This window comes from Bufo bufo, chromosome 5, assembly GCF_905171765.1.
Source record: "Bufo bufo chromosome 5, aBufBuf1.1, whole genome shotgun sequence".
In the NCBI taxonomy this organism is placed as follows: Eukaryota; Metazoa; Chordata; class Amphibia; order Anura; family Bufonidae; genus Bufo; species Bufo bufo.
Genome location: NC_053393.1, coordinates 450,945,403 through 450,973,245, shown reverse-complemented (window position 1 = coordinate 450,973,245; position 27,843 = coordinate 450,945,403). Strand labels below are relative to the sequence as shown.

General features: G+C 45.9%; 1 pseudogene; it reads right to left on the bottom strand.

Annotated features, from left to right (window-relative positions):
* Window positions 1-963: 963 nt before the first annotated feature.
* Window positions 964-10,215, bottom strand: LOC121002562 (annotated as a pseudogene).
* Between the last annotated feature and the right edge of the window lie 17,628 nt (window positions 10,216-27,843).

Below are 27,843 nucleotides of genomic sequence, written 5' to 3'. Positions count from 1 at the left end.
TGAGACCATGGGTAAAAATTCTGGTTCTAATGTGAAAACTAATTTATCCTGAAAGCTCTGAAAATACAGACTTCTTGTGGAAAGAGCCTGTATCTGACTAAGGGCTCATGCCCGTATTGCGGGCTGCATACAGGGGGTCTGCAATACATGGGCATCGGCCGTGTGCATCCCGCACCATGGATCGCGGCCCCATTCACTTGAATGGGTCCGCAAACCCGGAGATGCGGTGCGGAAGCACGGATTTTAACCCCACGGAAGCACTACTTTTTTTTGCGGTGCAGACTGTCGGATGCGGATCGCGGACCCCATTCAAGTGAATGGGTCCGCAATCCACATGCGGCTGCCCCACGGCAGTTTTGATAGTAAGCAATTTAATGGACAGCTATTTTATTTATATTTTTTTAAATTTCTTTATTAAAGTTCAAAAATATTAACACTCGGTTTTATAAAAACGTATAATATTAACATCTTTTTTTCCCACCAAGAAAAAAACCCCAATCCCCCCCCACCTATGATGCGTCTTCCCTTCACCACCACCCCTCCGTAAAAAATACAGAGTAGAGATGGAGAAGAATGGAGGAAGAAGGAACTGAGGAGGCTCTAAGGCAGTGGTTCTCAACCTTTCTAAAGCCGTGACCCCTTAATACAGTTCCTCATGTTGTGGTGACCCCCAACCATTACATTTTTTTCCTTGCTACGCCATAACTAATTTTGCTACTGTTATGAATTGTAATGTAAATATCTGATATGCAGGATGTATTTTTATTGCTACAAATTGAACATAATTAAAGCAGAGTAATTAATCACAAAGACAAAATGTTATATATTGTCAAATATTTATTTCTAATTACAAATAAATGAAATTTTGTATTGAAGCATGGTGTAGCATGGGTAACATACTTAATATAACAACAGTAAACAACATCGCTACATTTTGCAACAGTATGCATAAAACAGCCAACATTAGTGGGAAGGTTGAGATTGCTTCCTTCTCACCAGATCAGAAATTCTTGGGGCAGTCTTTGCAAGAGCACACCGAAGATCATCTTCCACAACAAGTCTACTTCTGTATTTAGACTTGATAACCAACAAGCTGGAAAACCCTGTTTCACATAGATAAGTTGTTGGAAATGGAAGAAGAAGGCGCAACACAGTCTCAGACAGAACAGGATATGACTGCAAATGCTTGATCCAGAATTTTGTAACTGGCATTGTAGAGAAATCAGTTCTCGCTGCATCGTTGTTAATAAGTTCAATGAACTCCTCTTGTGCTGTCTCAGGAACATCTTCAACTTTGACTGTGAATGGGCTTCTGGCCAGAGCAAATGGGGTGTCCGGTAGATTTGGAAAGTACAATGAAATTTCATCTTCAAGCATATGCAAGTGTTCTTTCACAGAAATTATCATTGTAATTCTTTTGTCTGGTTCAATGCCATGTTCCTCAAAGAAAGCAGCTAAGGTAGGCAACATGTAAATATTATTGTTATCCAATTTTTTTTGCCAAAGCTGAAGTTTCATTTGGAATGATCGAACCTTTTCAGACAAATCAAGGCACGTTGCATTTGGTCCTTGCAGTGATAAATTTAACTCATTCAAGATGACAAAGATGTCAACCAAGTAAGCTATTTTCTGCAGTTCACTTTTATCGCTGAAAAGTGCCTCAAACTGTGGTTTTGCCTTCTGATTAAAAAACATTCTGAGTTCATCACGAAGATCAAAAACACGTTTTAAAACTTTTCCTCTTGATAACCATCTCACTTCAGTATGAAATAACAAAGCATTGTGTGTCGCATCCAACTCGTTGCACAGTTGCGAAAACAGTCGACTGTTTAAACTGCTCGCCTTTACAAAATTGACACAACTTATGACGCTTTTCATAACTTCCTGTAAATTTTGTGGCAGCGTCTTCGTTGCTAATATTTGCCTATGAATCATACAGTGAGTTCCAATGACTTTTGGGGACTCATTCAGTACCAAACGTTGAAATCCAGATCGACATCCTAGCATAGCTGGAGCACCATCAGTACAAACACCACAAACCTTTTCCCAAGAGATCTAATGCTCTTTCAGAAATGATCCAACTTTGTCAAATACATCACGTGCAGTAGTTGTCGTTTCCAGAGGTTTGCAAAAAAGAAACTCATCTTTAAAGTCGCCATCATTAATATACCTCACAAAAACCAGTAACTGGGAACAGTTTGCCACGTCTGTAGATTCATCAAGCTGGATACTAAATATTGGAAGTGGAGCAGATTTAATTTCCTGTACTACCTGACTAAGAATATCAGCCGACATGTCATCTAATCGTCTGCGAACAGTATCGTTAGATAAGGAAATTGCATTCAATTTCGTAACATATTCGTCTCCGATCATAACTCGAACAATGTCTTTGGCCGCTGGCAACAGTAAATCCTCACCAATGGTGTGAGGTTTCATAGCTCTGGCAATTCTACGTGCCACCAAATATGAAGCTTCAACGGCTGCTACGTTTTGTTTGTAATACCTGCCACCAGTGTCAAGTCTGGCTTTTTTGAGTGCATCAGCTTTGCTTCTAAAATAGTTGGTATCCCTGCCGGCAAAGCTCGGATGCTTGCTATCAAAATGGCGTTTTAGTTTGTTTGGCTTCATAGATTCAGCTGATAGAACTTCATAACAAATAACACATTGTGGTTTCTCAATCCCTACTGTAATTATTGAGGTAAAACCATACTGTAAAAAATCCTCACTATATTTTCTTATTTTATGGTTCTTCTCTACACGATCCATTGTCATGGGGTGGTTTGTTATCTAAATGAAAATAATATATGACAATAGCTGATGAACAATAATTCAAGTGTTGCCCTGTCTTACCTCAAATGCCTTTAACACAGCAGCTGCTTTCTACAATACCTGCTCTCTGCAGATGTGTGACCAGTTTGCATAAATACAGTGGCGCCAACCCCAGTGTCCGGCTGGAACTCCTGTGGCCCACGTGGAGAATTGGGTCTGATGACCCACCAAAAACACGCACAGACACCAATACACCAAATGTTAATTCAAATACACAAGTATTCATTCATAACCACAGAACTTTAGCATAAATACAAAATATTTGTAAACCAAATAAATAACTTTAAAATAAATAATAAACAACAAATACCCCCTAAAAAATAAATCAGCGGTGCTCAGGGTCCCCCAAATATATAAATCAGCGGTGATTCATGTCATCCCAAATAAATTAAGCCTTGCTCAGCCAAATAATTAAAATAAAATTAGCCGGGCTCAATTAAATCATTGGTGGCAGTGGTGCCCAGCGGTGGTGTCATTAACGAAAAAAACTCGGACCTCAGCAGACAGGCGGCCCGACTTACCCGTCCAGACGTCAGGCTCCTTCAAGCACAGGCAGTGATAGGACATCACTTCCTGTGCGCGAGGATAAGGGGCCGCTGCCGTTGTGCGGGTGTAGCGTTATACTACCCTACCTTGTGAGATTTCGCTACCTCCTGACTTCCTGTCGCACTGCTAATGACGTGAGGAGGCGGTCTTGAGTTTTGACGATCTACGCATGCGCAGACCGACAGTTTATGGAAAATCAGCGGAGTTCAGCTTTACACCGGGACACTGCGCATGCGCAGGAGAGCCTCAGTAGGGAAATATTACGGCCCAGTGCGCAAGCGCGGCTAACTCCGGCCGGCGTGAAGCTGAACTCCGCTGAAATTTTCCATAAACTGTCGGTCTGCGCATGCGCAGATCGTCAAAACTCAGGAACGCCTCCTTACGTCATTAGCAGTGCGACAGGAAGTCAGGAGGTAGGGAAATCTCACGAGCAGTGGCGTCTCTAGCTTTCAAATTTTGGGGGGGCACACTGGGGGCCAGGACAAAAGTAGGGGGGCAGCTATAACAACGATACATTTACACAAGTACGCTTAGAAATGCTGCGATACTTTACCCAATACCTAAAACCGCAACAGGGAAGAAAAGTCCAGCTGTCTGTGGATGACACTTTTATAGAGAGGGGGATCTGTGGATGACACTGCTATGGGGGGATCTGTGGATGCCACATACCGTATATAGCATCTTATGCTATATGTGTCATCCACAGATCCACCCCATGACAGTGTCATCCCCATTTCTCCCTCCATAACAGTGTCATCCACAGATCTCCCTCCCTATAACAGTGTCATCCACAGATCTCCCTCCCCGCCTCTCACAGGAGTGTACATATATAACAAACATATTTCACATGAACACTTACAGTTACTTGGCTTGGCCCTTGGGGATCTCGGACGCCACTTCAACACTTGGCTGGGGGCTCGGCGGAGCTGATGTTGTGTTTTATCCTAATGAGAAAGATTTCATAATAAGGATTTGGAGAAGGGGCAGAGGGATAGCAGAGCAGGGAGAGGCTGGTGCTGCTACTAGGGGGTCATACCATGGGGGAGTAATAGAGCCCACCATAATGCCCCCCAGTAGAAATAATTCTCCTTATAATGTGACAGTGCAAAAAATACCCCCTTATGCCCCCAGTTGAGCTAATGTCCCCCATAATGTGCCAGTATAAAATACCCCTATATAGTGCCCCTAGTGAATGCCTCCATAGTGCTCCTCTCCCCCCTTCCTGCTAGTGCCCCCCCATAATGTACCAGTATAAAATGCCCCATATATCGTGCCCCAGTAGATGCCCTCAGTGTCCCCCATAATTTGCAAGTATAAAATACCCCTTCTTATTGCCCCCGTAGATGACTCCATAGTACTCCTCTCCCCCCTTCCCCATAGTACCCACCATAATGTGTCCCAGTATAAAATGCTACTGTACAGAGCCCCCCATATAAAACACCCCTTCTTTGTGGCCTCAGTAGATGCCCCTATAGTGCCCACCAATAATGTGCCAGTAATAAGTGCCCTCAATAACGTGCCACTGCCAGTAACAAGAGCCCCCCATCACGTGCCAGTAATAAGCCCCCCATCATGTGCCAGTATTAAGTCCCCCCCCATCATCATCATGTGCCAGTATTAAGTCGCCCCCCCAATCATGTGCCAGTATAAAGTCGCCCCCCCAATCATCATCATGTGCCAGTATTAAGTCCCCCCCATCATCATGTGCCAGCCAGTATTAAGTCCCCCCCCATCATCATGTGCCAGCCAGTATTAAGTGCCCCCCCATTATCATCATGTGCCAGCCAGTATTACGTCCCCCCCATTATCATCATGTGCCAGCCAGTATTAAGTCCCCCCCCCATCATCATGTGCCAGCCAGTATTAAGTGCCCCCCCATTATCATCATGTGCCAGCCAGTATTAAGTGTCCCCCCCCATTATCATCATGTGCCAGCCAGTATTAAGTCCCCCCCCATAATCATCATGTGCCAGCCAGTATTAAGTCCCCCCACATCATCATCATGTGCCAGCCAGTATTAAGTGCCCCCCCCATCATCATCATGTGCCAGCCAGTATTAAGTCCCCCCCCATCATCATCATCATGTGCCAGCCAGTAATTAGTGCCCCCCCCATTTTCATCATGTGCCAGCCAGTATTAAGTGCCCCCCCCATTATCATCATGTGCCAGCCAGTATTAAGTCCCCCCCCCCCATTATCATCATGTGCCAGCCAGTATTAAGTCCCCCCCCATCATCATCATGTGCCAGCCAGTATTAAAGGGAGTCTGTCACCACATTTGAGCCTATTAGACAGATCCAATAGCGTTAATAGTGCCACCCAGAAGTTTAAAACGGTACCTTTGTTGCATATACCGGAGTCTTGTTTGAGCCAAAAATGAACTTTGTAGGTTCTGTAAATGCGCCGTCTCAAGTGCCCAGGGCGGCGTCTCAATCTTCCGAGCCCAAGACCGGACCTCCCCAACGGCTCATAACCCCGCCCTCCGTGTGCCTCTGCCCGCCCGTTTACTCTCCTCCTCTCTCCTTTTCCACTGCGCCGCAGGAGAGAGGAGGAGTGTAAACGGGTGGGCAGAGGCACAAGGAGGGCGGGGTTATGAGCCGTTGGGGAGGTCCGGTCTTGGGCTCGGAAGATTGAGACGCCGCCCTGGGCACTTGAGAGGGCGCATTTACAGAACCTACAAAGTTCATTTTTGGCTCAAACAAGACTCCGGTATATGCAACAAAGGTACCGTTTTAAACTTCTGGGTGGCACTATTAACGCTATTGGATCTGTCTAATAGGCTCAAATGTGGTGACAGACTCCCTTTAAGTGTCCCCCCCATTATCATCATGTGCCAGCCAGTATTAAGTCCCCCCCCCCCATTACCATCATGTGCCAGCCAGTATTAAGTGCCCCCCATTATCATCATGTGCCAGCCAGTATTAAGTCCCCCCCCCATTATCATCATGTGCCAGCCAGTATTAAGTCCCCCCCCATTATCATCATGTGCCAGCCAGTATTAAGTCCCCCCCCCCATTATCATCATGTGCCAGCCAGTATTAAGTCCCCCCCCATCATCATCATGTGCCAGCCAGTATTAAGTATCCCCCCCCATTATCATCATGTGCCAGCCAGTATTAAGTCCCCCCCCATTACCATCATGTGCCAGCCAGTATTAAGTGCCCCCCATTATCATCATGTGCCAGCCAGTATTAAGTTCCCCCCCCATTATCATCATGTGCCAGCCAGTATTAAGTCCCCCCCCATTATCATCATGTGCCAGCCAGTATTAAGTGCCCCCCCCCCCCATTATCATCATGTGCCAGCCAGTATTAAGTGCCCCCCCCCCATTATCATCATGTGCCAGCCAGTATTAAGTCCCCCCCATCATCATCATCATGTGCCAGCCAGTATTAAGTGCCCCCCCCCCCCATTATCATCATGTGCCAGCCAGTATTAAGTCCCCCCCATCATCATCATCATGTGCCAGTATTGTAATAAAATAAAAAAAACACATACTTACCTCAGTGTCAGCGATGCGATGCAGGCCTCTTCTGGCCTGTGTCCAGCGCTGTAAGGGTCAGGCGGCGTGATGACGTCACGCGCCGCCTGCGCCGGCCTCTGATAGGCTGCCGGCCTAGTGCGCCGGCAGCCTATCAGAGGAAGGGAAGGGGACACACCCCTCCCTCCCCTGCACCGCCGCAGCACAGTCAGATTACAAGGGAGATGAGCGCAATGGAAGCGCTCATCTCCCTGTGCTTGACTGCGGCGGCGGCGGCTCACTTAGGGGGCGGGAACGGGGGCATAATAGGAAGCCTCAGGCGACCCCCAGGGAAGGGACGATCGACCCCCAAAGGGGTCGCGACCCCCAGGTTGAGAACCGCTGCTCTAAGGATTCCAGTCTCCCCAAATTGTAAGCCATTTTATCTCCATATTTCTTTGCTTATACAGAATATATTCATATCTCTTATTAGTATTAACCAAATTTAACCATGTATTCATACTAGGAGCATCTCGTGCAAATCAAGAGCGTGCTAATAGGAGTCTTGCCAAGAACATTATCTTACACAAAATATTTTTCTTATATTGTTGACAACTCACCTTGGCAAAATCACCCAATACCCAATATTCGGCAGTGAAGGGAATCTGCACGTTCAATTTTCCCTCCAAGTATTTGTAAATTGTCCCCCAATATTGTTTCAGCTCTACACAAACCCAAAACATATAGAGATATTCTGCCTCAGAAACATCACACCTAGGGCAGTTCAAATCAGTCCTAATGCCACATCTCTTAAGCCAAAGAGGTGTAACATAAAGTCTATGTAGAATATTAAACTGCACCACAACGTGATTGAAATTATGTGAAACCAATTTTAGATCCTGAACTACCTTCTCAGGATCATCCGAGCATATCATTGAGCGTTCATTTTGCCAAGCCCTCTGTCCGGGAGAGGAGGTATCTCCAAATCGTGCTATAAGTAAGTTTTTTTAAAGTTGGGAAATCTTCATTCTTTGACCCAAATTCCCTATCAAATCATTAAATTGTGTAGAAGTATGTATTTTAAGCCTATCTTTTTTTTTAATACTCAAAAGTGCCGATCTTAATTGTAAATACCGAAACCATAATAGTTTCTGTGAGTTTTCTCTTTGTGATAATACAGTGAATGAAGCTATATCCCTATTCACTACTACCTGTGTCACATACAAAATATAACCTTTTTGCCAATATGAATCTCTGCTTAATTCAACTAAAGTTTGAAAGTGCTTATTGTGCCACAAGGGAGTGCATCCCATTGAGCCCTTCACTCCACACCAAAGTCTAATAGAATACCATGACTTCATAAAAAGAAGCCATAGCAGATTTAAATTCCATATCGGAGTCGTTCAATTGATCAGACTCCAATAATGTAAAGAAATTATCATATGGAGATCTATTCACCAAATACCTACAGAGTGGGCTGTCCCTCCACTCCTGAAAAAAAGCAAAACTGTATAGCTAAAAAATAACCCTTGAAGCAAGGGAGATTGACTCCTCCCCTCTCCAGCGGCTTATACCAATGCTCCAATTTGAGTCCCCTCACGTTCCCTCCCCCAAAGTAAGTCATTGATAATTTTTTCTATTAGTTTAAAAAATCTATCCCCAATCCAGACTGGAGAATTCCTAAAGACATAAAGTAACTGGGGGAGAATCACCATCTTAACTAGAGATATTCTATCCGCCTTAGATAGAGATAGATGAAGCCATGTTATTTTTGACCTAAGCTTATTTATCAATGGCATCAAATTGAGTGGAATAAAATCTTCCACCCTAGGAGAGATTGTAATGCCTAAATACTCAAAGGACTCAGAAATTTTCAAAGTGTTCAAAATATTCCACGGGGCATCATTGGGGGGTACAGATTTATCTAAGGGCATATTCATATTATCCAATGGCATGAGAGTCGTTTTTTCCCAATTTACATCCAGACCTGAAACTTCTCCAAAATGATTTATCATTTAGATGATTTTCGGCAAAGTAAATTGTGTCTGTTGAATATAAAATAAAATATCATCTGCATATAGAGAGATTCGATCTTCCGTTCCTAATACCCCAAACCCTAGAATCCTAGGGTCTTGTCTAACTCCAGCAGCCAAGGGTTCAATATAGATGTTGAATAAAAGAGGAGAGAGTGGACATCCCTAGCGAGTGCCTCTAGACATACAAAAACTTCTTGTAAGTTGACCATTTATATTCACTCTTGCAGTAGGAGATCTATAAAGAAGTTTAATCATATTACTGAACCTCGGGCCAAAGCCCATCTTATGAAGCAATCTCCAAAGAAACCCCCACTCAACTCTATCAAAGACCTTAGAGGCGTCTATAGACAGAATGGATCGTGAGGCCCCTTCAGATGTCTGTAAATTAGCAAAGAGACGATGTAAATTATAATGGGTCCCTTTATTAGGGATGAATCCATTTTGGTCTGGATGTATAATTGATGTCATGACACTAGATAGCCTTGTAGCTAAGATTTTAGACAAAAGTTTGACATCTGTATTAAGAAGAGAAATAGGTCTATACGACCCCAGATCATTAGGGTCTTTACCCTTCTTTAATATAACTGTAATAACGGCCTCTGTCATTGTTTCTGGAAGGATTCCTTCCTTTATCGAATCAGAGAGTGTTCTCCACAAGAATGACCTCCCTGTATTTACGGTAAAACTCATACGGAAATCCATCCAATCCAGGGGAGGAATTACCTGAACAGGCTTTAATTGCATCCTCTACCTCTTGAAGACATAAATCCATCTCCAAACATTCTTTTTGATTATCTGTCAGAACTGGAAGGGAAATAAAATCCAAGTATGAGTCAATCTTTTCCTCTGGGAGAGCACTCTCTGATTTATATAATTCACAAAAATAATTTATAAATATTTCCATTATTTCCTCTTGATCTTCCATAATGGTCCCATCAGGGGCACGAATACTATGAATCTCTTTCTTTAAGTCCTGGCTAGCTATTACCCTGGCCAGCATCTTCCCAGGACGTCCTGCTTCAGAAAAATATTTTTGTCCCTTAAAGAATAACCTCTGTTGAGCTTTATCCAGAAGAAAGTCCGAAAAAACCTGACTTGTCCTCTGCATAATTTCTCTATCTTCCTCTGTTTTTGAGTTGACATATCCTGCCATTCCCACCACGGCTGCTTCCTCTAGTTCTTTCTCCTTCTTTGCATAGCGTTTAGTCAAGTTGGCAATTGTACTAATGAAAATCCCTCTTATAACCGCTTTAAAAGCATCCCAAACATATTGGGATTTAGCTGAAGCAATGTTTTCATCCCAAAAGGAAATAATCTCATTTTCTATCTGGTTGTGATTATCCATTATTAATAGCCAGTGGGGGTTCAATCTAAATGGGGGTTTCAGTCTAAAATTATTCCTGACCGTGCATAGCTCTATTAAAAAAGGAACATGATCTGAGACGGATCTGGTCTCATATTTCATCCGTCTAATACAGTTTAAATATCCTTTATTCATCAAGGCCAGATTTATTCTAGACATAGAGCTTCCAGATTTACTAACACAGGAGTAAGCTCTTTTTCCTTTGAATAGATATTCCCAGACATCCACGAGGCCCACCTCTCGGCAAAACCGAGCCAGGGGTGAACCCTGGGTCGGGGAGTACCCATTCCCTCCCATAGGGATCCTATCCACCTCAGGGTTCATCACACAGTTAAGATCCCCATTTACTATAACCAGACATTCAGGCCACTGATCCACAAACGCCATCAAGCAGGTCAATACTTGCATAGAGAAAGGCGGGGGAAAATATAAATAAAGGCCAAAATACATAACTTCCCATCAAGCCTACCATGGAGAAAGACATATCTTCCCTGTCTATCAACAGAGGATGCCAAACATAAAAAATGAATCTGTTTATGAATTAAAACTGTGACTCCTCTAGAATAGCTGGTATATGTAGAGTTGTAAACCTGTGTAGCCCACCTCCCCCCAAGTCGAAAAATCGTATCCTGTGTAAAATGGGTTTCTACCAAGCTAACAATAGCCAGTAGATGTCTCCGTATTAAATCTAGAACCGCCTGCCTTTTTATCTTTTCCCCAAGGCCCCGAACATTCCATGTTAAAATTCTTGTAGTCATCAATTAATCTTAAAGCATCCAACCAATAGAGTCCTCAGACCTCACTCTATTCCCCACCTCAAAAGAAGACGCATCATACCTCCCCGGAATAGATTTGCCAACAGGGATTTGATGGGCCCTTTTAATTAAGAACAATGGTGAAAAATATTCTTTCCCAAAGTTATCAAAAATTATAGATTGTATCATTCCAGCAAAATCTTTATCATCCAGGGATTCTATTAAGCCAATAATTTGTACGTTGCATCTTCTTGACCGATCTTCTAAATCCATTTTTATTTTTTTTCATGTGATTATAATCTTTTTTTTACTGTGGAGTTCTCCTCTTTTAATGTTTCCACTTCTTGCTCCAAGTTATTCACTGTATTTTCTAATTCTTTAATTCTGTCCCGAATCTTTCTCAAATCATCTTTTATAATAAGGACGTCTGTGTGTACTGACTCCAGTTGAACTGCAATATTTTGTATCGCTTTTCTATTGTTTTTGACAATGGATAAAATCTCGTCTAATGGAGAGGAGTTATTCGTAGGCGTCTCCCCGTCACCAATATGAGGGTCCCCCTCAGGTGTTTCCTCCTATCTAGGTTCAGATTATTTTTTTTTTATATTTATGTCCTGCCTCCCTTTCAGACCCGACCTAGTGGCTAAGTTTGGTGATCTCAAAAATTGATCAATTCTGGAAGACTCTATTTGTTTCTGTCCTAGCTTAACCAAAGTCAAGTCCGTGGAACGTCTATTTTGTTTAGGAGCCATTCCCCTTTTTTTTTTTCTCTCCCCTTCTTCCCTCCTTTTTCTTAAAGTCTCCTTTTTAGTTTTTATTCTCTTCACTCTCTCTCCTCGCCCCCTTCTTTTTTTTCCCTTCTTTTCCTTTACCCCTTTTTGTTTTTTCCTCCTATCCCAGTATAACTTTTAATATCTCTTTTTTCTTTTTTTCAACCACAAGCTTCCGTAAAAAGAGTTAGTATTTGATGATTAGCTGAGAAAAACAAAACTGGGAAGTTGTATTTAAGACTACTGTCCAATGGGGTTAGTTAAGGGTTAATGGGGTTAGGTGAGGAGAGAGGTAGCACGAAGAACAAGGAGAGGGGGTAAGCAAAAAAAGAACAAATCCAAAAGGGGGAGAACAACAGGGATGGATCTCACCAGTCCAGGATCATCCACTTCAATTCAGCCCACGGCCCGAGTCAAAGAGATACCCACAGACAGCCGCACACGCCGGTCAGCAAGTCCAGGAACAGGAGACTGATCCGCCGCTGGAGCAGTTAAGAAGACTCTAGGACCGGAGTCCAAGCAGGATGAGTGCCGCTGCGGAGGGTCAGCAGAGTATAATCAAAGGACATCAGAGTCACAGGAAAACACAGGAGGGTCACAGCCAGCCAGGAACACGTAGGCACACAGAAAAAGCAGCACCATCCACAGACGGCCGTACCGTCACCCCCTCCTGCACCAAACAAGCAAGGTAGGGCAGAGTCGAACAAGGCAGGCCGACGATCCTGAATCTTGATATGCTCACAGCTCCGGGAGACACCGCAAGGGATCAAAGGTTTCCACATAGACGCGAACCTGCACAGCGTCCACTACATGCGGCAAGGACGATCCGGCGTTGGGGGAGGAGGGAGAGCGCAACGCTAAGCGCTCACGTCATCACGTCCTCGACAGCTATTCAATAGGCTCAAAGGGAGGGGACATTAAATCCGTAAGAACTATATTCAGGTTCCGGGAAGGTATTAGATTTCAAATGGTGGGCTTTAATCTATCAGCTGCCTTCAGAAATCTAGAAACAAAGGAATTTTCAACCAACCTTTGATCGTATAAGAAACTGATACCTGAATCCCTAAGGTACCTGGCCTTCACCCCTTATCCAATCCCTCTTAAAGGAACTCCAAAAAAACTAGATTTTTGTGAACTCACCTGTAAAATCTCTTTCTCGCTTGATTCATTGGGGGACACAGGACCGTGGGTATAGCTTGCTGCTGCCACTAGAAGGTGACACAGGACCGTGTGACGTCCTAAAGCAGTCCCCGGGGAGGTAAACGAAATGCTCCCAAACAAACTCTCTATGGAAGTCACTGCACTGCGGCCTGCAGAACTCTGCGGCCGAGAGAAGCATCCGCCGAGGCCAAAGAATGCACTCGGTAAAATTTAGTAAAGGTGTGTAGAGAGGACCAAGTCGCTGCCTTACACAACTGAGACGCTGAAGCGTGGTGGAGGTGTGCCCAAGAAGCCCCGACCGCTCTGGTAGAGTGAGCCGTGATCCCGGGTGGAGGAACCTTGTCCCTAGAACGATAGGCCTCGGCAATGGCCAAGCGAATCCACCGAGCAATAGTCACCTTGGAAGCCGCCAAACCTTTACGAGGGCCTTCTGAGATAACGAACAGAGCGTCAGTGCGCCTAAAAGAAGCCACCGTAGACAGATAGATCTTCAAGGCCCGTACTACATCCAGATGATGGAGAGAGGCCTCCCGTGCATGTGAAGGCTGAGGGCAAAAAGAGGGCAAAACAATGTCCTCGTTCACATGAAAAGCAGAAACAACCTTTGGTAAAAAAGATGGTACTGGACGAAGAACCACCTTGTCTTGGTGAAACACCAAAAAGAGCTCCTTGTAGGACAGAGCCGCCAGTTCCGAAACCCGTCGAATAGAAGTAATGGCCACCAAAAAGGCGACTTTCCAGGAAAGTAGACGGACAGAAACTTCTCTCAGAGGTTCGAACGGCGCTGCCTGGAGTGAACTGAGAACCAGGTTTAGGTCCCAAGAGTGTAAAAGAGGCCGATATGGGGGTACGGTGTGAGCTACTCCTTGTAAGAAAGTCTTGACCGGACCTAGGACAGCTAGAGTACGTTGGAAAAAAAATGAACAGGGCTGAGACCTGCCCTTTGAGGGAACTAAGAGCCATGCTTAGATCCAATCCTGACTGAAGGAACGCTAGAACCGTAGGAAGGGAAATACGCCTTGGGAGGAAGAGCTCATTCCTAGCAGAAGCACAAGAAGGATTTCCAGGTCCGGTAGTAAATCCTAGAAGAGGAAGGTTTCCTGGCCCTAATCATGGTTCGAATGACCGCATCAGAAAAACCTCTGCGTTTCAACAGAAAGGTTTCAATAGCCATGCCATTAAACGTAGCGTATCTAAACTCTGGTGGAAGACTGGGCTCTGGGAGAGCATATCGGTTCTGAGTGGCAGAGGCCACGGAGAATCTCCTAGCAGAAGAATGAGCTCTGAGTACCAAGCTCGTCGAGGCCAGTCTGGGGCGATCAGGATTGTCTTGATGCCTTCCCTCCTGATTCTGCGTAGGATCCGATGTAGAAGTGGTAACGGTGGGAACACGTAAAGGAACGCAAAGCTGTCCCATGGTGCCACGAGAGCATCCATGTCGTGTGCTGTTGGATCCCTTGCGCGAGAGAGGAAGCACGGGAGCTTGTGATTGAACCCGGACGCCATCAAGTCCACTTCCGGACGTCCCCACCTGAGGCAGATGGTCTCGAACACCTCTGGATTGAGGGACCACTCCCCCGGGTCCACTGTTGTCCGGCTGAGAAAGTCTGCCGTCCAGTTGTCCACTCCTGGGATGTAGACTGCTGAAATCACCGGAACATGGGACTCCGCCCACTGTAAAATCTTCGCAGATTCCTGCATCACCGCAAGGCTGTGAGTCCCTCCTTGGTGGTTGATGTAAGCCACAGCTGTGGCATTGTCCGATTGTACCCTGATCGGACGACCCTGCAGAAGTTGAGTCCAATGGATAAGGGAGAGATAAATAACCCGGAGTTCCAATATGTTGATGGGTAGTTTAGACTTCGATGGAGACCAAACGCCCTGGACCGTCCGTGTAGCGAGGACTCAGCCCCAACCGCGAAGGCTGGCGTCGGTTGTAATGATCGTCCATATCACTGGAAGGAAGGATTTCCCCGCAATCAGATGCGCAGACTCGGTCCACCAACTGAGGGCTGTACGTGTTTGGAGGGACAGACGGATCCGGCGATCCAGAGAATCCGGAGATTTGTCCCAGGATGACAAAATGGCTCGTTGAAAACACCTCATGTGAAATTGAGCTAAGGGAATGGCCTCGAAGAAGGCCACCATCATGCCCAACACCCGCATGCATTTGCGGATGGACGTGTTGCGGCGTTGGAGTAATAGATGTATAGATCTCTGAATGTCCACGCTCTTGTCCAGTGGCAGGCATCCTACGGCTATACCTGAGTCTAGCATCATGGCCAGAAACCTGATTTGTGTGGTGGGAGACAAGCAGGATTTCCGCCGATTGACTATCCACCCGAAGCGTAATAGAAACCCGTAAATCTTTTGTGTAAGGAGACTGGAATTATCACCCCCCATATGAGAAGGGACTGAACTGCTTGGAAGAAAGCAGCCGCCTGAACTGGATCCTTGGGCGGTTGGGAGAGGAAAAAACGGTTGGGTGGGATAGACTTGAATTCTATCTTGTATCCTGATGTCACTACCTCTAGTGCCCAAGCGTCCGATATATGAGTCCGCCACAGTTCCTGAAAAAGAGGGAGCGGAGGGTGGGGCCGCACCTTCATGTTGAGGGCTGTTTCCCGGGAGCGGAACGAGGCTGTTGGGCTCACGGACGCCATGCTGGCTGGGGTTTGAAGGATGGGCTCTTTCGTTGGTCCTGATTAGGTGGTCTAGCTGCAGGAGGGGCTGCCGGACGAGTGCCCGCAAACCTACGAAAGGACTGGTAACGGAAAGATGTGACCCTAGGATGAAAGGAACGTTTCGCCTTGGGTTGCGGTAAATGGGTGCTTTTCCCCCCTGTTGCTTCCGAAATAATCTCATCTAGCCGGGTACTAAAGAGTTGAGACCCGGCAAAGGGAAGTCTTGAAAGAGAACGTTTGGAGGATGAATCCGCAGACCAGACTTTAAGCCATAGCTCTCGGCGGATATATACCGCGAGAGCCGAGGAGCGGGCGACCATCATCCCCTGCGTCCAGAGCCACTTCGCAGAGGTACTTTCCTGCCTTGGAAATTTGTACCACCAAGGACTGGAGTTTTGCCAGAGGAAGATTGGTCGCAAGGTCTTGGTTCAAACGGAGGGCCCACTCCGAAACTGCCTTGGCTACCCATGCAGATACGAAGATCGGGCGTAAGGCTGAACCACTGGCTGCAAAGACCGACTTAGATAGCGAGTCAATACGCCGATCCACTGGGTCCTGGAGAGAGGAGCCATGTGCCAGCGGAATAGTCGTGTTTTTTGCGAGGCGAGCGACCGGTGGGTCTACCTTCGGAGGTGAGGCCCATTTTTCCACACAATCAGTTGGAAAAGGGTAGAGCAGATCTAACCGCTTTGGAACAATGAAGCGTAAACCTGGTTGGTCCCAAGCTTTTGCGACAACAACGGAAAAATCGTCGTGTACGGGGAAGGACTTAGGGGTCTGCCTTGCACGCAAAAACGACACTCCCTGGTGGCTGGTGGAGGGGAGTAGAGATGGCCTTGCGGTTCGCCCGGCGGTCGTTTTGCGGCGAACTTTGCGTGTTCGCGATTCGCCGAACATGCGAACATATTGAGAAATTCGCGCCCGCCATATTCTTTTACATTGTGAAGAACTTTGACCCATGACACATCCATCAGGTGGTACAGGACAGCCAATTGAGACGTTTCAGCACATGGACATACCCCCTACCTTATAAATAAACCTGATCTGGCCGCCATTTTACATTCAGTGTTTTGCCAGTGTAAGGAGAGGTTGCTGTGTGGAGCAGGGACAGGCTGTTAGGGACACCAAACGCTAGCTAATAGGGCCCCAAAAGTCATTTTAAGCACTAGTATAGGTGTGCTATCGATATGTGTGATACACAGAGGGGTGCGATATAGTTATACAGTCGTGATCAATCAGTTTTTCAGCTGATCAAAAGTTTAGGACCACACCTCCAAAAAAAAACTAAACCCCCCCAAAACAGAAATCCAACTTCCAAACATGAACTCAGTAATGAGTAGCTCCGCCGTTATTGTTTATCACTTCCAAAATTCGTTTCGGCATGCTCGATGCAAGCGTTTCCATGAGGTGAGTGGGAACATTTCTCCAAGTGGTGAAAACGGCCGCACGAAGGCCATCTACTGTCTGGAACTGTTGTCCATTTTTGCAAACTTCCCTTGCCATCCATCCCCAAAGGTTCTCAATTGGATTTAGATTAGGGGAACATGCAGGACGGGCCAAAAGAGTGTTGTTATTCTCCTGGAAGAAGTCCCTTGTCCTGCGGGCATTGTGTACTGTAGCGTTGTCCTGTTGAAAAACCCAGTTGTTACCACACAGATGAGGGCCCTCAGTCATGAGGAATGCTCTCTGCAACATCTGGACATAGCCAGCGGCCGTTTGACGCCCCTGCACTTCCTGAAGCTCCATTGTTTCACTGAAGGAAAAAGCACCCCAGACCATTATGGCGCCCCCTCCACTGTGGCACGTAGAAAACATCTCAGGTGGGATCTGCTTGTCATGCCAGTAACGTTGGAAACCATCAGGACCATCAAGGTTAAATTTTTTCTCATCAGAAAATAAAACTTTCTTCCACCTTTGAATGTCTCATGTTTGGTGCTCTCTTGCAAAGTCCAAACGAGCAGTTCTGTGGCGTTCAAGAGACGAGGTCTTTGAAGACGTTTTTTGTTTTTGAAGCCCTTCAGTCTCAGATGCCGTCTGGTGGTTATGAGGCTGCAGTCAGCACCAGTAAGGGCCTTAATTTGGGTCGAGGATCGTCCAGTGTCTTGACGGACAGCCAATTGGATCCTCCGACTCAGTGCTGATGAATTTTTTTTGGGTCTTCCACTTGACTTTTTTGTTCCATAACCCTCAGGATCATTTAAGGAATTCCAAATGACTGTCTTACTGCGTCCCACCTCAGCAGCGATGGTGCGCTGTGAGAGACCCTGCTTATGCAGTTAAACAACCCGATCACGTTCAAAAAGGGAGAGTTTTTTTGCCTTTGCCATCACAATGTGTGACTACCTGACAGAAAATGACAATGAATCCACATCTTTGCACAGATTTGGCCTTTTAAAGGCATGTGGTCCTAAACTTTTGATCAGCTGAAAAACAGCCTGTTTCAGTTTATTTGTTGTTTTCATTAAATTGAATGCTCAGCATTTTTTGCCATTTTTCAAGTGGTCCTAAACTTTTCATTAGGACTGTAATATACTTTTTTATAATGAGTCAAAAACACATAGATCTATATAGTGATCACCTGGAAGTCAGGGGCTTAGGGGCTAGGAGCTTACTAGGGCCATTTTTATATAGGGTAAGGTTCCGTACGGGGTCACTCTTATCAGGGCGGGTGGTCTGTGGTTAGGCTATCAGGGCCAAAATAGCACCCCCCTGTAGGGCAATATCAGGGACAGTTCTTTGCCCACCCTGTCCTTCAATACCACATCATCATCTAGCCCAGGGATGGATGTTTTTTTGCTAATGAGAATGGTAATGAGAACTGGATTACTCGCAGCATGATAAAAAAAATGAATAAATAAGAAACGTCCTATTGTGTCCTGTCAACTTTTGTGGTCTTCTCCTTTCCGCTAGGTACACCCTGGCATCTTCACGCCACATTCCTGTCATCCTTGCATGTCGGGTCCCACCCGGCTGATTTCCCTCGGGGGTCTTTCACTCGTTTTGTTGCACCAGGTACGCCCTGGATTCCCTCCTTTCCGTGTGCCATGTTTTCTTCTGTCTCCATTCACGTGGGTTCTGTCCCTCTCATTCACCTTCTCTTCGGGTCACACAACCCATGTCTTCCCACGCTTGGTGCGCCCAAGCGCCACGCGTTCTCACACTAATCAGGTGCACCCTGGTCTCCTTCCTGCTTACGTGTAACATTCTTCTTCCATGTTCATTCTGCTGCCACCTGGCCTGGTACGCCCAGGCCTCGCGTCTCCCACGGCAGTTATCCTCACCAGGTACGCCCTGGACCGTTCCTTGTCCATGTCTAAATGTCTCCTAACCCTGTCATTCCCAGGTTACCCAGGATCGCCCTGGTACACATTTCCTCAGTAGACTCTCTGTTGCTAGTCTTTCTGTCAGTCATAATGGTTCATGGTCTCGGCCGTGCGCTATTACCCCGTATCGTCCTGCCGGTTCCGCCCGATCCGCGCATCCCTCATATCAGGCCCACTTCAGCGGCAGTCAATGCCTTTCGTTCCTGGCATCAGTCCTGTCATATCCCACGAACGTCTGGTCGCTTTTTTCTAGTCATGGTTTCGTTAAGTCAACATGTACGGTCTTGTTCTTTTAGGTGCTAAGCTACCCCGCGGGTACAAGTAAGAATTTAGTCATCTTCTTCCAGGTAAGTAGAAAGTACGATTTGATATTTCAGCCTCCTGGCATAGCCAATTGTGGCAACATATACCGTTCTTTTCAGGTGAAATTCCCTTAGTCTTGGCGCAAGCAGCTCCGGTAAATTCAGGTAAGTTGACAGTTGCACGCCTCGCAGGGGGATCAACGCATCCCTAGGTCACCAGCTAGGTTAAGGCCCTGTACCTCGCTACGAGCATTCTCATCGGCAGCCCCGCCCCCCCCCCCCCCCGACTGCGCCCATCCTGCGATTATCCCCTACGGGACACCTGCCCCGCGGGCAGATTCTACCAGCTCCCATCATGTCCCTTTCATTTTTTCAGCTCACCATGTCTCACGTTTCCGACATCGAGGACGCTTTGTCAACTGTAGAGTCCACGGTTTCGGAGCGAGCAAGTCTCTCATCCTACTGAACTTGGACAATCCCTAAGATGATTGGCGAGCTAAACAAGCGAAAGATACGCCATTCGGCCACAGCCCGCAAGGCCGAACTGTATCGCCTGCTGTTTCGGAGCCATCCACGGCGCCCACGGAGCAAGTCTCTATGTCTACCATCCAGTTGTCCCTGACGCAACTACACGCCACCATTAATAACCTGTCCAGTTCCATCTGCGACATCAACACCAGACTCCAGGCAGTCGAAAGTAGGGACGCGTCACCTACCGCACCCATCGATCCCACTCCAGGTCCTTCCACTTCCCGGCCTTCTTCCCCAGGTAGGTTTTCTGGGGTTCCCTAGATTGCTCCCTCCTTTTTCATTCCGGAGAACTTGCGCAAAGACATACTGGCAGGCAAGGACGTCAACTTAGCGGCGGTCCTCATTTCTACCCAGGACACCGTAGAAAGCAGGACCATCGCATGCGGCGATGTGTCAGTAGTACTGAAGTCCAAAGACACACGCCTTAACAAACAACTCTCCATCCCGGAGTTTGTGCTTGCGTTTAGCCTGTATCGGGACATCATCTGTTCCGCGCAGCCAGCCAGAAGGGAGGAGCTCAACACATACCTGTACAGGGTCACGGAGCTCGGGTACAAATACGGAGGATTCACCTACTACGACTACCATAGGTCATTCTCGGCGAAGGCAGCCGCCGCCCTCGCCCAGTTTCAGCATGTCACCAACTGGGCATCCTTAGACATGGAGCTTTTCTGTAGACATGTTGCTGGACTTAGATCCCCGTATTGCTCTAATTGTCAGTCGGTGCTGCATGCTTCCGACTGGTGCCCCAACTCACACGTTACTTCCCAGGCAAAACAGCAGCCCAGCGCTTCAGCTTCCCAAAAGCCAGGTCCGCTCCTGGACAAATTAGGTCGGCCCATAGTATTCCTGGGGAAAAATCAGTTATGCAATAATTATAATTCCACTTTCTGTAACTACAATAAGTGTAAGGCACTCCATATTTGTTCCACCTGCTTCCGGGCCCATCCTCAATCCTCCTGCTCCCAACGCACTGCGAAAAGCTGACTAGCCGACATCAATGTTCCCCTTTTGATCTCCCTCCTAAAAACTCATCACAACCCCGGTTTCGTACAATTCCTGCAATCCTAATTTTCCGAAAGCTTCCATACCGGTCTCGTCACCTTGCCCCAAGGTTCATGGAAAACACCAAACCTGGTGTCAGCCACGGAGGACCCGGGCTCGGTGGATTCTCTCCTGCAGGCCGAACTGCAGAAGGGATTCATCATAGGCCCCTTTTCTCAACCACCTTTTCACGTCTACAGAGTAAGCCCCATCGGTCTGGTCACCAAGAAAAATACCAATAAAAAGCGTTTGTTCTACGATTTGTCAGCGCCTCATGCCTCCAGCATTCCAAGTCTTAACTCATTGATCCCTTCCGAAGAGTATTCGATGCAATACTCTTCCCTGGATGAAGCGACACAACTGATATTACAAGTGGGGGTGGGCGCATGGCTATCGAAAGCGGATATCTCCGATGCTTTCAAGTTATTGCCAGTCCAATCGGATCTTTGGAGGTTTTACAGAATCAAATGGAGGGACCAGTACTATTTCACCACTCGCCTCACGTTCGGGTCAAAGAGCAGCCCCTGGCTCTTTGATCAGTTCGCTCAGGCCCTCCATTGGATTCTGATAAACCGTGGCAATTGTCCCAGAGTAATCCATTACCTGGACGACTTCTTACTGATCGAAAACCCCAACCACGTGCCCGACAGGTTGGAAAGTCTCCTTAGTATTATGACTGCGTTATAGGTCCCAGTGGCACCGTCAAAGGTCGAAGGCCCCTCCACGGTCATCACTTTCTTAGGCATCTCCTTAGACACCTTTAGGATGGAGGCCAGACTCCCAGAGGACAAATTAGACAGGCTCCAAACATCCATTTCCACTCATGTGGGATCCAGGACCATGTCGAAGGGCAACTTACAGTAATTGTTGGGCTCTCTCAATTTCGCCACCCGAATCATGCCACAGGGTCGCTCCATCACATCAAGACTCCTCCAATTGTTGCCTACGGCCCCGACGCAAGACTCTCTTATTCAGCTGGATCGGGAAGCCCTGGCCGACCTAGCTATGTGGAGGGTCTTCCTATCAGAGTGGAATGGCATCTCACTGTTCGTTCCGCACTGGAGTGAGACCTTCCCGACCGTGTATTCCGATGCGGCCGCATCCGTCGGGTTCGGTGCCTTATTCGGTTGGCAATGGTTCGCGGACTATGGCCTCCCCAAATTTACTCAGACCCTCAGGCCATTCAGTCTTCCCCCCTCCTAGAATTATATCCCATCGTGGTGGCCGCCTGGTCTGGGGCAAAGAATGGAACAACATGCTGGTATCCTTCATCACAGACGGTAGTTGACATCCTCACCATCACAACCACACGGTAGTTGACATCCTCACCAAAGGCAGGTCTACCTCGCCCAAGGTCATGCGCTTCATGCGCAAACTCACTTGGCTAGCTCTAAAACACAAATTCCCACATCTCGTGCCCACATCCAGGGCATCAAGAATGTAGCAGCAGATGCCTTGTCCCGCCTAAATCTTAACCTTTTCTTCCAGGTCATGCCACAAGCCGAAAGAGTCGGGATAACCCCCCCTGGATTTCGAACCCCTGATCTTGGACTAGACAGGCACATATCAGTGGCACAGTCTCTCATCCGCAAGTCTCTGTCTGAGAACTCCACCAGAAACTACCAATCAGGTTGGAAGGCATTTAACCTCTTCAGGACACAGGGCGTACAGTTACGCCCTTATGTCCTGGTACATCGCGCGGTCATCGGAAGCCGGTGCCTGCTCAAATCATTGAGCAGGCACCTCGGCTAAATGCGTGGGGGGGGTCCCACGAACCCCCCCCCCATGTCGGCGATCGCCGCAAACCGCAGGTCAATTCAGACCTGCGGTTTGCGGCTTTTTATTGTGCGGGCGGCGGTGGTGCAATCGGGTCCCCGTGGGGGACCCGATGGCATGGAAGGCAGCACGATGCCTTCCTGAGGCATCTGCGCTGCCTTCCGGTGATAAGCCTGTGAGATCCAGCCCCCTGGATCTCACAGGCCGGAAGCTGTATGAGTAATACGCACTGTATTACTCATACGGCCAAGCATTCCAATACAGAAGTATTGGAATGCATTGTAAAGGATCAGACCTCCAAAAGTTCAAGTCCCAAAGTGGTGCATGATGGGCTCCGATGTGTTCCTGACAGGAATATATTGGCAAAAGTCTCAGCTTTTAATATCTGCTTGTATGACTAGCTAGTATAGTCAGTGGCATATCCGTTTGGTGCATTTTTTTCTGTGATTTACATAATTATATTTTCATCCGCACAATGCTCCGTTTTGTGTAGGATGCCTTTGTGGTGCATATGGACCGCGCCGGCATCCTCCATTGTACACATTTTTTTGCTGGGGATGGTCGTTTGCTGCAGTCCACATGCGGTGGAGAAACCAATGAGAAACGCGCTACAGTGTTTGGGTTTGAGCAGTTCCCCCATATTTGCCACTATATTTCTGTGATTTTGTTTTATATGTATTGAATGTGCCTTTACCTGGCATTTAAACATTCTTTTGCACCTGGTAACCTCCATCACACGGTCTGATATGGGTGTGGCTTACAGTCTTGCTTTATTCAAATTGCATTAGTTGTCCTGCTATGCAGTTGTGTGGAAGCTTGGCTGTGAGCTGGATTTTATCACCTTCAGACCGCGTTCACACCATAGTTAGCGTAGTGGTAGGACCCTTGCCATGCGGAGAGACCGTGACGTGGTGCATGATGGGCTCCGATGTGTTCCTGACAGGAATATATTGGCAAAAGTCTCAGCTTTTAATATCTGCTTGTATGACTAGCTAGTATAGTCAGTGGCATATCCGTTTGGTGCATTTTTTTTTCTGTGGTTTTCCAAGTCCCAAAGTGTGACAAAAAATAAAGTTTTCCCCCCCAAAAAATGTAAAGTTTCAAGTAAAAATAAACAAAATTTTTCCCCAAATAAAGTAAGAAAAAATTGGTAAAAAATAGGGGAAAAAAGAAAAATAGACATATTAGGTATCGCCGCGTGCTCAGAATATGGAGAAACTAAAACATCATTTTTTTTGTTTCAAAAAGATTATTGTGTAAAACTTACATAAATAAAAAAAAGTATCGATATTAGGTATCGCCGCGTCCGTATCGACCGGCTCTATAAAAATATCACATGACCTAGCCCCTCAGATGAACACCGTAAAAAATAAAAACTGTGCTAAATAAACAATTTTTTGTCACCTTACATCACAAAAAGTGTTATAGCAAGCGATCAAAAAGTCATATGCACCCCAAAATAGTGCCAATCAAACCATCATCTTATCCCGCAAAAATCATACCCTACCCAAGATAAATCGCCCAAAAACTGAAAAAACTATGACTCTCATACTATGGAAACACTAAAACATGATTTTTTTTGTTTCAAAAATGAAATCATTGTGTAAAACTTACATAAATAAAAAAAAGTATAAATATTAGGTATCACCGCGTCCGTAAAAAGTTACTCTATAAAAATATCACATGACCTAACCCCTCAGGTGAACACCGTAAAAAAAAAAAAAAAAAGTGTAAAAAAAGCCATTTTTTGGCATCTTACATCACAAAAAGTGTAATAGCAAGCGATCAAAATTATATTTGACTATGGAGACACTAAAACATGATTTTTTTTTGTTTCAAAAATGAAATCATTGTGTAAAACTCACATAAATAAAAAAATTGTATACATATTAGGTATCGCCGCGTCCGTGACAACCTGCTCTATAAAAATACCACATGATCTAATCTGTCAGATGAATGTTGTAAATAACAAAAAAACTGCTATTTCTTGTTACCTTGCCTCACAAAAAGTGTAATATAGAGCAACCAAAAATCATATGTACCCTAAACTAGTACCAACAAAATTTCCACCCTATCCCGTAGTTTCTAAAATGGGGTCACTTTTTGGGAGTTTCTACTCTAGGGGTGCATCAGGGGGCTTCAAATGGGACATAGTATCAAAAAAAACAGTCCAGCAAAATCTCCCTTCCAAAAACCGTATGGCATTCCTTTCCTTCTGCGCCCTGCCGTGTGCCCGTACAGCAGTTTACGACCATATATGGGGTGTTTCTGTAAACTACAGAATCAGGGCCATAAATATTGAGTTTTCTTTGGCTGTTAACCCTTGCTTTGTAACTGTAAAAAAAATATTAAAATGGAAAATCAGCCAAAAAAGTGACATTTTGAAATTGTATCTCTATTTTCCATTAATTCTTGTTTCTTGTGGAACATCTAAAGGGTTAACAACGTTTGTAAAATCAGTTTTGAATACCTTGAGGGGTGTATTTTCTAGAATGGGGTCATTTTTGGGTGGTTTCTATTATGTAAGCCTCACAAAGTGACTTCAGACCTGAACTGGTCCTTAAAAAGTTGGTTTTTGAAAATTTCTGAGAAATTTCAAGATTTACTTCTAAACTTCTAAGCCTTGTAACGTCCCCCAAAACTAAAATGTCATTCCCAAAATGATCCTAACATGAAGTAGACATATGGGGAATGTAAAGTAATAACTATTTTTGTAGGTATTACTATGTATTATAGAAGTAGAGAAATTGAAACTTGGAAATTTTTCCAAATTTTTGGTAAATTTGCTATTTTTTTATAAATAAAAATTATTATTATTTTACTCCATTTTACCAGTGTCATGAAGTAAAATATGTGACGAAAAAACAATCTCAGAATGGCCTGGATAAGTCAAAGCGTTTTAAAGTTATCACCACTTAAAGTGACACTGGTCAGATTTGCAAAAAATGGCCTGGTCCTTAAGGTGAAATAAGGCTGTGTCCTTAACCGCCTCCAGACCGCCTAACGCAGGATCGCGATCCGGAGGCGGCAGTCTCAGGCAGAGTCACACATATACGCGTCATCTCGCGAGACGCGAGATTTCCTGTGAACGCGCGCACACAGGCGAGCGCGTTCACAGGAACTACAGGTAAGCGAGTGGATCTACAGCCTGCCAGTGGCGATCGTTCGCTGGCAGGCTGTAGATGCAATTTTTTTTAACCCCTAACAGGTATATTAGACGCTGTTTTGATAACAGCGTCTAATATACCTGCTACCTGGTCCTCTGGTGGTCCCTTTTGCTTGGATCGACCACCAGAGGACACAGGCAGCTCTGTAATAAGTAGCACCAAGCACCACACTACACTACACCCCCCCGTCACTTATTAACCCCTGATCACCCCATATAGACTCCCTGAACACCCCCCTGTCAGGCTCCATTCAGACGTCCGTATGTGTTTTACGGATCCACTGATCCATGGATCGGATCCGCAAAACACATACGGACGTCTGAATGGAGCCTTACAGGGGGGTGATCACCCCATATAGACTCCCTGATCACCCCCCTGTCATTGATCACCCCCTTGTAAGGCTGGCTCTATTCAGAGGTCCGTATGCGTTTTGCGGATCCATGGATCGGATCCGCAAAACACATAAGGACATCTGAATGGAGCCTTACAGGGGGGTGATCAATGACAGGGGGGTGATCACCCCATGAAGACTCCCTGATTACCCCCCTGTCATTGATCACCCCCCTGTAAGGCTCCATTCAGACGTCCATATATGTTTTACGGATCCGATCCGCAAAACACATCCGGACGTCTGAATGGAGCCTTACAGGGTGGTGATCACCCCATATAGACTCCCTGATCACCACCCTGTCATTGATCACCCCCTTGTAAGGCTGGCTCTATTCAGAGGTCCGTATGCGTTTGGGGATCCATGGATCGGATCTGCAAAACACATACGGACGTCTGAATGGAGCCTTACAGGGGGGTGATCACCCCGTATAGACTCCCTGATCACCCCGTATAGACTCCCTGATCACCCCCCTGTCATTGATCACCCCCCTGTAAGGCTCCATTCAGACGTCCGTATGTGTTTTGCGGATCCGATCTATGGATCCGTAAAACACATACGGACGTCTGAATGGAGCCTTACAGGGGGGTGATCAATGACAGGGGGGTGATCACCCCCCTGTAAGGCTCCATTCAGACATTTTTTTGGCACAAGTTAGTGGAAATAGATTTTTTTTTTGTTTGTTTTTTTGTTTTTTCTTACAAAGTCTCATATTCCACTAACTTGTGACAAAAAATAAAATCTCACATGAACTCACCATACCCCTCACGGAATCCAAATGCGTAAAACCTTTTAGACATTTATATTCCAGACTTCTTCTCACGCTTTAGGGCCCCTAAAATGCCAGGGCAGTATAAATACCCCACATGTGATGCCATTTCGGAAAGAAGACACCCCAAGGTATTCGCTGAGAGGCATATCGAGTCCATGAAAGATTGAACTTTTTGTCCCAAGTTAGCGGAAAGGGAGACTTTGTGAGAAAAAATAAATAAATCAATTTCCGCTAACTTGTGCCAAAAAAAAAAAAATCTTCTATGAACTCGCCATGCCCCTCATTGAATACCTTCGGGTGTCTTCTTTCCAAAATGGGGTCACATGTGGGGTATTTATACTGCCCTGGCATTTTAGGGGCCCTAAAGCGTGAGAAGAAGTCTGAGATCCAAATGTCTAAAAATGTCCTCCTAAAAGGAATTTGGGCCCCTTTGCGCATCTAGGCTGCAAAAAAAGTGTCACACATGTGGTATCGCCGTACTCAGGAGAAGTTGGGCAATGTGTTTTGGGGTGTCATTTTACATACACCCATGCTGGGTGAGATAAATATCTCGGTCAAATGCCAACTTTGTATAAAAAAATGGGAAAAGTTGTCTTTTGCCGAGATATTTCTCTCACCCAGCATGGGTATATGTAAAAAGAGACCCCAAAACACATTGCCCTACTTCTCCTGAGTACGGCGATACCACATGTGTGACACTTTTTTGCAGCCTAGGTGGGCAAAGGGGCCCACATTCCAAAGAGCACCTTTCGGATTTCACAGGGCATTTTTTTTACACATTTTGATTTAAAACTACTTCTCACGCATTAGGGCCCCTAAAATGCCATGGCAGTATAACTACCCCACAAGTGACCCCATTTTGGAAAGAAGACACCCCAAGGTATTCCGTGAGGGGCATGGAGAGTTCCTAGAATGTTTTATTTTTTGTCACAAGTTA